This window comes from Platalea leucorodia, assembly GCF_965183815.1.
Source record: "Platalea leucorodia genome assembly, chromosome: W".
In the NCBI taxonomy this organism is placed as follows: Eukaryota; Metazoa; Chordata; class Aves; order Pelecaniformes; family Threskiornithidae; genus Platalea; species Platalea leucorodia.
In genome coordinates, this window is record NC_138859.1 from 387,655 (window position 1) to 397,576 (window position 9,922).

Consider the following 9,922-nt stretch of genomic DNA (forward strand, 5'->3'; position numbering starts at 1 on the left):
CCCCGCTGCCTCACCTTCCTCTTGATGCCCTGCAGCGTCTTCACCACGGACTTGCAGATTTTACAGCGCGTGGGGCCGGTGGGCAGCTCCTTGCCGCTCTGTGCACAGACCCGCCTCAGCACCCGCTGCCAGCCCAGTGCCTCCCAGTGCCCCCCAGTGCCCCCACAACATGAGCCCAGTGCCCACCAGTGCCCCCCCAGTGCCTCCCAGTGCCCCCACAACACCAGCCCAGTGCCCACCCAGTGCCCCCCAGTGCCTTCCAGTGCCCCCCAGTGCCTCCACAACACCAGCCCAGTGCCCCCCAGTCCCCCATGGGTGCCCCCCAGCCCCTCCCTCCCCCGTGTCCCCGCCGTGTCCCCTCACCATGATGTCATCGTCACTCAGCTCGTCCTCGATGTCGGGGAGATGCAGGAGCCCCAGGGTGTCCAGCCAGGGCTCCCCCGCGCCCTCCGGCAGGGTGCTCGGGGGGGGGGCCTCGGCGCCCACCACCAGCAAGGCTGGGCAGTGCCACGTCAGGGGACACGTCCCCATGTCCCCACGTCCCCTCCCCTGCCCCCATGTCCCCTCCTGTCCCCCCATGTCCCTGTCACCCATCTCCCCCGTGTCCCCATCGCCCTGGTCCCCATGTCCCCCATGTCCTCATGTCCCCGTCCCCCCTTGTCTTCATCCCCTCTTTGTCCCCAACCCTCCATGTCCCCAACCCTCCTGCCCCCTTCCCCATCTCTGCCCTGCTCCCCATCCCTCCATGTCCCCTCTGTCCCCACCCTACGTCCCCGTCCCCCATGTCCCCATCCCACCAAAGCCCCCTGTCCCCACCCGTGTCCCCCATCTCCCCATTGCCCTGGTCCCCGTCCCCCCGCCATGTCCCCACCTCCCCCGTGGCCCTGGTCCCCATGTCCTCCATGCCCTTGTCCCCATCCCTGTCCCCCATAGCCCCGTGTCCCCGTCCCCCCCATCTCCCCCTCCCTGTCCCCGCCACCCCCCTGTCCGCCCCGTCCCCGTGGGGGTCCCCACCAGTGACCGCGGCGAACAGGGCTAGCAGCATTGGGGCCATGGTTGCCCATCCTCGAGCCCTGGGGGCCCTTTATGTCCCCGCAGGGAGGGGTGGCACCCGGGGTGACGGCAGGAAAGGGCCCCCCCCCAAAACCACGGCAGCCGCAGCGGGGGGCCGGGGGGACCCAGGCATCAGGGAACAGTGGCCCCCGGTCACGTCTGCTGGCGGGGACGGGGGACATGGGGGGCTGGGGGAGTCCTTGGGGACCTGGGGGACACGGGGGGACAAGGGGAGGCCATGGGGACCATGGGGAGACTGGGGGAGACAAGAGGAGACCATGGGGACCATGGGGACACTGGGGGGACATTGGGGGGGACAAGGGTGGACCATGGGGACATTGGTGACACTGAGGGGACATTGGGAGGGACAAGAGGAGACCATGGGGACTTGGGGGTCATTGGGGGGACACTGGGGGTGGACAAGAGGAGGTCATGGGGTCTTGGGGGACACTGGGAGGACTGGGAGGGGACAAGGAGAGAGCAGGGGGACTGGGGGGACCTGGGGGGACAAGGAGGGACCTGCGGGGGGACCTGAGGGACAAAGGGGGAGGCCAGGAGGGACCTGGGGGACTTTGGGGACCTGGGGGGACGTGGGGGGCCCTGGGGGTGACAAGGGGACACGGTGGGGACCTGGGGGGACTTTGGGGATGGGGGAAGATAAGGGGGGACCTGGGGGGGGGAGGACATGAGGGGAACTGTGCCACCCCCCTCTTCCCAGCAGGTCCCCGGGGCCACCGCAAACCCCAAAGCCACCGGGGAGGGGACGGGGGGGGGCCCTGTCCCTGCCCCCCTTCCTGTCCCTGTCCCCCGTGAAGCCACAAGGCTCCGTCACCGTCAGCTTCCCCTGCGGCACCGGGGGGGCTCGGGGGGCCAGGGCAGAGCCCCCGGGCTGCTGCCACCGCCGGCGGGGGAACGCCAGGACCCCCAGTGCCCCCCAGTAACCTCCAGTGCCCCCCAGTAACCTCCAGTATGTCCCAGTTCCCCCTTGTAAGAGACCGAAACGTTAAGGCGGCTTGCTGGCGTTTATCTGATAAGCCGGGACACGGACCGCTCTCTTTGATAAGAGCTGAGGGCAAACTGCCCCTTGGCTTACCCGCTGCCGCTAGCCAGCAAGGCAACTTGAGCAAAGCGGCCGAGCCAGCAGGCCGCTCTGGTAGCCGCTCTGGCAGCCGCTCTGGCAGACACCAGCTGGCATCGGCCGGGCCACTTGCCCACCAGCAACACGTTCGATGCGCGCGTGTCGGCTACGGGCTGTTGCCCTGGGTAGCCAAACCCAAACGCCCTCTCGACAGAGCTGGCACACCGAAACGTGAGGGTGGCCACCCTCCGCCGAAGCCGGAGGGCCAGCGGGAGCCGCGGGATGGCTGGTGCCGGCCGCCCCGTGCTTATCTCGGGAGGCTTGCCTCGCCGCTGCCGAAGGCTTCCCGCCTTTCCCGGCGCTCCCCTCCTTCCTCAGCCCCGCAAACGGCTGCCGGGCGGCCAACGGCCTCCTCCGCGTCGCCGTGCCCCCGGGGCCATTGCAGACCTTCCCCGAGCCGGAGCCCCAGTGTCCCGCGTTGCCCCCAGTGCCTCCCAGTACCCCTCTTACCCCCAGTAGCCCCCAAGGCCCTCCAGTAGCCCCCAGTGTCCCCCATTACCACCAGTGCCCCCCAGTACCTCCCAGTACCCTTGTTACCCCCAGTAGCCCCCAATGCCCTCCAGTAGCCCCCAGTGTCCCCCATTACCACCAGTGCCCCCCAGTACCTCCCAGTACCCTTGTTACCCCCAGTAGCCCCCAATGCCCCCCAGTAGCCCCCAGTGTCCCCCAGTAACCCCCAGTGCCTCCAGGTTCCCCCCAGTACCCCCAGTAATCCCCAGTACCCCCAGTACCCCTATTACCCTCAGTTTCTTCAGTACCCTCCAGCACCCACCATTACCCCCAGTATCCCCAGTGCTCCCAGTATCCCCGCCCAGTACCCCCAGTGCCCTCAATTACCCACAGTGTCCCCCATTACCCCCAGTGCTCCCATTACCCCCAGTATCCCTCCCAGTACCCCCCAGTCTCCCTGCCAGTACCCCCAGTCCTCCCCGCGGCCTCCAGCCGCCAGGGGGCGCCGCCGCCGCTCCGCCCCGCCGCGCCCCGCCAAGATGGCGGCGCCCAGGGCTGCCCGTGTGCTGCGGGTGGGGGACGGGACGGGGGAACCGGGGGCGACCGGGGCCACCGGGAATGGGGGCCACCGGGTATGGGGGATACCGGGAATGGGGGATACCGGGTACGGGGGATACCGGGTACGGGGGACACCGGGTATGGGGGACACCGGGCATGGGGGACACCAGGGCCACCGGGCATGGGGGATACCGGGCATGGGGGGCACCGGGTATGGGGGACACCAGGGCCACCGGGAATGGGGGATACCGGGTACGGGGGATACCGGGAATGGGGGGGCACCGGGTATGGGGGAAACCGGGAATGGGGGATACCGGGCATGGGGGGGCACCGGGCATGGGGGACACCAGGGCCACCGGGCATGGGGGATACCGGGCATGGGGGGCACCGGGCATGGGGGACACCAGGGCCACCGGGCATGGGGGACACCGGGCATGGGGGGCACCGGGTATGGGGGACACCAGGGAGACTGGGTATGGGGGGACACAGGGTGTGGGGGACACCGGGCATGGGGGACACCGGGCATGGGGTCACCAGGGCCAGTGGATATAGGGGACACCTGGTACGGGGGGGCATGGGGACATTGGGTATAGGGGACAGCAGGCACCGGGGTCAGTGTGGACAGTGTCGCCAGTCCCCCCAGTCCCCCGAGCTGTCCCCAGCTGGCGCGGTGTCCCCCAGCACCCCAAGGTGTCCCTGGCCAGAACAGTGTCCCCAATCCCCCCAGCACCCCAAGGTGTCCCTGGCCAGAACAGTGTCCCCAATCCCCCCAGCACCCCAAGGTGTCCCTAGCTGGCACGGTGTCCCCAAGCCCAGTGTCCCCCATGCCCGGTGTCCCCCACACCGTGCCCACAGCCACCATGGCACCCGTGCTGGCACCCACAGCGGCACCCGTGGTGGCCACCCCGTGCCCACAGCCACCATGGCACCCGTGCTGGCACCCACGGTGGCCACCCCATGCCCCCCCATCCCCATGGGCACCTTGGTGGCCGACTCGTTGGCCATGCGGGTGAGGAGGGTGACGATCTGCTGGCAGTCGGCGCACATGTCCTGCGAGAGGTGGCACCGGGCACGGGGACATGGGACATGGGGACACAGGGACGTGTGACGTGGGGACACACGGCGCGGGGCGTAGGGGAAATGAACTTGGGGGGCACGGGGACATATGGCACGGGGACGTGGGGACACAGGGCATGGTTATGTGGGGACATTGGGACATACAGATGTGTGGCATGGGGACACGGGGATGTGGTGTATGGGCCATGGGGGAATGGGGCCATGGGGCCATTGGGAGCTGGGGACCTGGGGGCATGGAGGCATGGAGGCATGGGGGACATGGGGGCGTGGGGGCGTGGGGGCGTGGGGACGTGGGGACATGGGAGAATGGGGGCATGGCAACATGGGGGACACGGAGACGTGGGAGAATGGGGACGTGGGGACATGGGGGAATGGGGGCATGGGGCCATTGGGAGCTGGGGACCTGGGGGCATGGAGGCATGGCAACATGGGGGACATGGGGGCGTGGGGGCGTGGGGGCGTGGGGACATGGGAGAATGGGGGCATGGCAACATGGGGGACACGGAGACGTGGGAGAATGGGGACGTGGGGACATGGGGGAATGGGGGCATGGGGACACTGGGAGATGGGGCCATGGTGCATGGGACACGGGGTGTAGGGTATGGGGCTGTGGGGGACACAGGGTGCGTTGGGAACATGCGGGGCCACGGGGACAAAGGGAGGGGGCACGGGGACATCGGGGGGCGTGGGGCGGGGGCTGCGGGCGAGGGGCTCTCACCGTGGCGGGGGGGGCCCAGGCGTGGCGGGCGCAGTGCCCCAGGGCCCCGCAGCGCAGCGCCGTCTCCCAGCTCTGGCACCAGGCGGCGGGGGGCACCCCGCAGCGGCCCCCCGGCACCCCCAGCCCTGCGGCCGCCGTCAGCACCCGGCACCCCGGCCTCGCGGGGGAGCCGGGCGTCCGGGACCCCCACCCCAAGGTGCCCCATCCCACCCCCAGCCCTCAGGGGGGCACCCAGGCGTCCGGCACCCCCACCCCAATGCCCCTCGCTGGTGTCCCACCCCACCCCAAGACCCCAAGAGGGGACCCAGGCGTCCGGGACCCCCACCCAAGGCCCCCCCCCATCCCCAAGAGGGGACCCAGGTGTCAGCGCCCTTCGCCCCCAGTGTGGGTGCTCCCTCACGGCCAGCCCAGCCCTGGGGAGGGGACCCAGGGGTCTGGGCCCCCCCCAGCTCCGCCATAGGGTCCCCCAGGGGGTGCACCCGGCTCTGGGGGGCACTCAGCCCGGGGGTGCGGGGGCCCTACCTGGGGTGGCACAGAGCAGGGTGAGGAGCAGGGCCAGCGCGGGTGACGGTGACGGTGGCGGTGCCATGGCGGTGCTGGCAGGGCCGAGCCCCACGGCCTCTTATAGCCCCGGCGGGAGGTGGCCGTTGGGACGATGCCAGCACCGCGGCGACACGTGCGCCCCGGCCACGGGGACACTTGGGGGCTGCCACCCTGTCCCCCACCCCGTGCCCCTGCCGTTGTCCCCACGCCCCTGTGTCCCCCATGGCCATGTCCCCATCGGGGTCCCCGCGTCCCCATCCCACCCCGGTGCCCACGGTGGCGGGGGACAGACACGGTGCCACTCCTGCGGTGACAAAGACTTTATTGATCTGGGACGGGGTGGTCCACGGCGTGGGGGGGACGGCGTGGGGGGACGGTGTGGGGGACGTTGGTGACAGCGGGTGCCCTCGGAGCTGGCTGGTGCCTGGGGTGGGGAGAGGTGGCAGCGGGGACAGGGCACCTGCAGGCACTGTGTCCCCATGTCCCTGTCCCCCGTGTTGTCCCCACGTCCCCCATGTCCCCCCACATCCCCATGTCCCGTGCCCCTCCCATGTCCCCCCATGTCCCATGCCCCTCCCGTGTCCCCCCGTGTCCTATGTTCCCATGCCCCCCTCCATGGCCCCATAGCCCCATGTCTCCATGCCCCCCCATCCCCATGTCCCCCCATGGCTCGACACCCCCATGTTCCCGCACCCCCATGCCCCCATGTCCCCCCACGTCCCCTTGTCCCCCCACGTCCCCCTGTCCCCCCATACCCCCTTATCCCCACGTCCCCCCGTGTTCCCATGTCCCCCCCACGTCCCCCCGTCCCCGAACACCCCACGTCCCCGCGTTCCCACGCCCCACATTCCCTCGCCCTCCCTCTCCCCCCGCCCTGGCAGCACCCATGGGTGCCCCCCCCGTCCCCTTCCCGGCAGCGCTTTGAGGCGCCGCGTCCCTGCCCTCCGCTCGAGAGCCCTCGTGGGCCGGGTGCGGCCCCGGCGCCTGGGTCCCCGCAGGGTGGGTGGGTGGGTGGGTGGGGGGCTCACCTGCTCAGAGCTTCTGCTGGCACCAGCGCAGGCGGGTGCAGACGCGGGTGGGGTCCTCGTTCCGCCCCAAGGCGTCCATGATGCGCGTCATGGCATGGTGCAGCAGGTTGCACACATGCCGGACAAATGGTATCTTCTTGCAGATGCGGTTGATGACGCGCAACGCAGAAGCCTGCAGCACACGTCAGTGCCCGCCGCACGAGGGGCCTTGCCTTGCGCAAGGGCCTTGCATGGCGGGGCCCTGCCTTGCATGAGGGCCTTGCACAAGGGCCTTGCACAAGGGGGGTATTGCCTTGCACAAGGGGCCCCACTGCACACAGAGGTTTTGCACGGGGGCAGCACATGGGGGAGGCATCACCTTGCACGGGGGCTTTGCATGAAGGGGGCTCACCGTGCACAAGGGCTTTGCACGAGGGGCATTGCATGAGGGGGCTCACCGTGCACAGGGGCTTTGCACGGGGTATTGCCTTGCACTAGGGCCTTGCACGAGGGGCTTCACTGCACACAGGGGTTTTCACGGCGGCAGCACATGGGGGGGCTCACTTTGCACGAGGGCCTTGCACGAGGGGCATGGCACGAGGAGGTAGTGCCTTGCATGGGGACCCAGCCTTGCCTGGGCACCTCGCACGGGGGGGGGCCTTGCACAAGGGGAGCGCCTGACACGAGGGGGTCGCGCGGCGTCGTGGCCCCCCCCTGCCTCACCTTCCTCCTGATGCCCTGCAGCTTCTTCACCACGAACTTGCAGATTTTACAGCGTATGGGGCCGGTGGGCAGCTCCTTGCCGCTCTGCGCACAGACCCACCTCAGCACCCGCTGCCAGCCCAGTGCCTCCCAGTGCCCTCCAGTACCTCCCAGTGCCCCCCAGTGCCCTGCAGTGCCCCCACACCACCAGCCCAGTGCCCACCAGTGCCCCCGGCTGCCATCCCAGTGCCCCCCAGTGCCCCCACACCAGCCCAGTGCCCCCTGCTGCCATCCTAGTGCCCCCCAGCACCCCCACAATGCCATCCCAGTGCCCCCGGCTGCCATCCCAGTGCCCCCCAGTGCCCCTACACCAGCCCAGTGCCCACCAGTGCCCCCTGCTGCTATCCCAGTGCCCTCCATCGCCACCACAATGCCAGCCCAGTGCCCACCCAGTGTCCCCTCAGTGCCCTCTCTTGGTGCCCACCCCAGTCCCTCCTGGGTGCCCCCCCAGTACCCTCCCAGTACCTGCCCAGTCCCCCATGGGTGCCCCCCAGCCCCTCCCTCCCCCGTGTCCCCGCCGTGTCCCCTCACCATGATGTCATCGTCACTCAGCTCGTCCTCGATGTCGGGGAGATGCAGGAGCCCCAGGGTGTCCAGCCAGGGCTCCCCCGCGCCCTCCGGCAGGGTGCTCGGGGGGGGGGCCTCGGCGCCCACCACCAGCAAGGCTGGGCAGTGCCACGTCAGGGGACACGTCCCCATGTCCCCACGTCCCCTCCCCTGCCCCCATGTCCCCTCCTGTCCCCCCATGTCCCTGTCACCCATCTCCCCATCTCCCCCACGTCCCCATTGCCCTGGTCCCCATGTCCCCATCTCCCCCACGTCCCCATCGCCCTGGTCCCCGTGTCCCCATCTCCCCCGTGTCCCCATCTCCCCCACGTCCCCATCGCCCTGGTCCCCATGTCCCCATCTCCCCCACGTCCCCATTGCGCTCGTCCCCATGTCCGCATCTCCCCCCATGACCTCATCTCCCTTGTCCCCATGTCTCCATCTCCCCATTGCCCTGGTCCCCGTCCCCCCGCCATGTCCCCACCTCCCCCGTGGCCCTGGTCCCCATGTCCTCCATGCCCTTGTCCCCATCCCTGTCCCCCATAGCCCCGTGTCCCCGTCCCCCCCATCTCCCCCTCCCTGTCCCCGCCACCCCCCTGTCCACCCCGTCCCCGTGGGGGTCCCCACCAGTGACCGCGGCGAACAGGGCTAGCAGCATTGGGGCCATGGTTGCCCATCCTCGAGCCCTGGGGGCCCTTTATGTCCCCGCAGGGAGGGGTGGCACCCAGGGTGACGGCAGGAAAGGGCCCCCCCCCAAAACCACGGCAGCCGCAGCGGGGGGCCGGGGGGACCCAGGCATCAGGGAACAGTGGCCCCCGGTCACGTCTGCTGGCGGGGACGGGGGACACGGGGGGCTGGGGGAGTCCTTGGGGACCTGGGGGACACGGGGGGACAAGGGGAGGCCATGGGGACCATGGGGAGACTGGGGGAGACAAGAGGAGACCATGGGGACCATGGGGATACTGGGGGGACATTGGGGGGGACAAGGGTGGACCATGGGGACATTGGTGACACTGAGGGGACATTGGGAGGGACAAGAGGAGACCATGGGGACTTGGGGGTCATTGGGGGGACACTGGGGGTGGACAAGAGGAGGTCATGGGGTCTTGGGGGACACTGGGAGGACTGGGAGGGGACAAGGAGAGAGCAGGGGGACTGGGGGGACCTGGGGGGACAAGGAGGGACCTGCGGGGGGACCTGAGGGACAAAGGGGGAGGCCAGGAGGGACCTGGGGGACTTTGGGGACCTGGGGGGACGTGGGGGGCCCTGGGGGTGACAAGGGGACACGGTGGGGACCTGGGGGGACTTTGGGGATGGGGGAAGATAAGGGGGGACCTGGGGGAGGGAGGACATGAGGGGAACTGTGCCACCCGCCTCTTCCCAGCAGGTCCCCGGGGCCACCGCAAACCCCAAAGCCACCGGGGAGGGGACGGGGGGGGGCCCTGTCCCTGCCCCCCTTCCTGTCCCTGTCCCCCGTGAAGCCACAAGGCTCCGTCACCGTCAGCTTCCCCTGCGGCACCGGGGGGGCTCGGGGGGCCAGGGCAGAGCCCCCGGGCTGCTGCCACCGCCGGCGGGGGAACGCCAGGACCCCCAGTGCCCCCCAGTAACCTCCAGTGCCCCCCAGTAACCTCCAGTATGTCCCAGTTCCCCCTTGTAAGAGACCGAAACGTTAAGGCGGCTTGCTGGCGTTTATCTGATAAGCCGGGACACGGACCGCTCTCTTTGATAAGAGCTGAGGGCAAACTGCCCCTTGGCTTACCCGCTGCCGCTAGCCAGCAAGGCAACTTGAGCAAAGCGGCCGAGCCAGCAGGCCGCTCTGGTAGCCGCTCTGGCAGCCGCTCTGGCAGACACCAGCTGGCATCGGCCGGGCCACTTGCCCACCAGCAACACGTTCGATGCGCGCGTGTCGGCTACGGGCTGTTGCCCTGGGTAGCCAAACCCAAACGCCCTCTCGACAGAGCTGGCACACCGAAACGTGAGGGTGGCCACCCTCCGCCGAAGCCGGAGGGCCAGCGGGAGCCGCGGGATGGCTGGTGCCGGCCGCCCCGTGCTTATCTCGGGAGGCTTGCC

The 9,922-nt window shown here is 69.9% G+C and overlaps 1 long non-coding RNA gene across 1 annotated transcript; it reads right to left on the minus strand.

Moving 5' to 3' along the window:
• Positions 1-5,866: 5,866 nt before the first annotated feature.
• Positions 5,867-7,345, minus strand: LOC309601605. Its single transcript, XR_014230572.1, has 3 exons — positions 7,268-7,345; positions 6,566-6,737; positions 5,867-5,961 (listed from the first exon to the last, which is right to left on the minus strand). It is a non-coding gene; the product is annotated as an uncharacterized lncRNA (long non-coding RNA).
• Between the last annotated feature and the right edge of the window lie 2,577 nt (positions 7,346-9,922).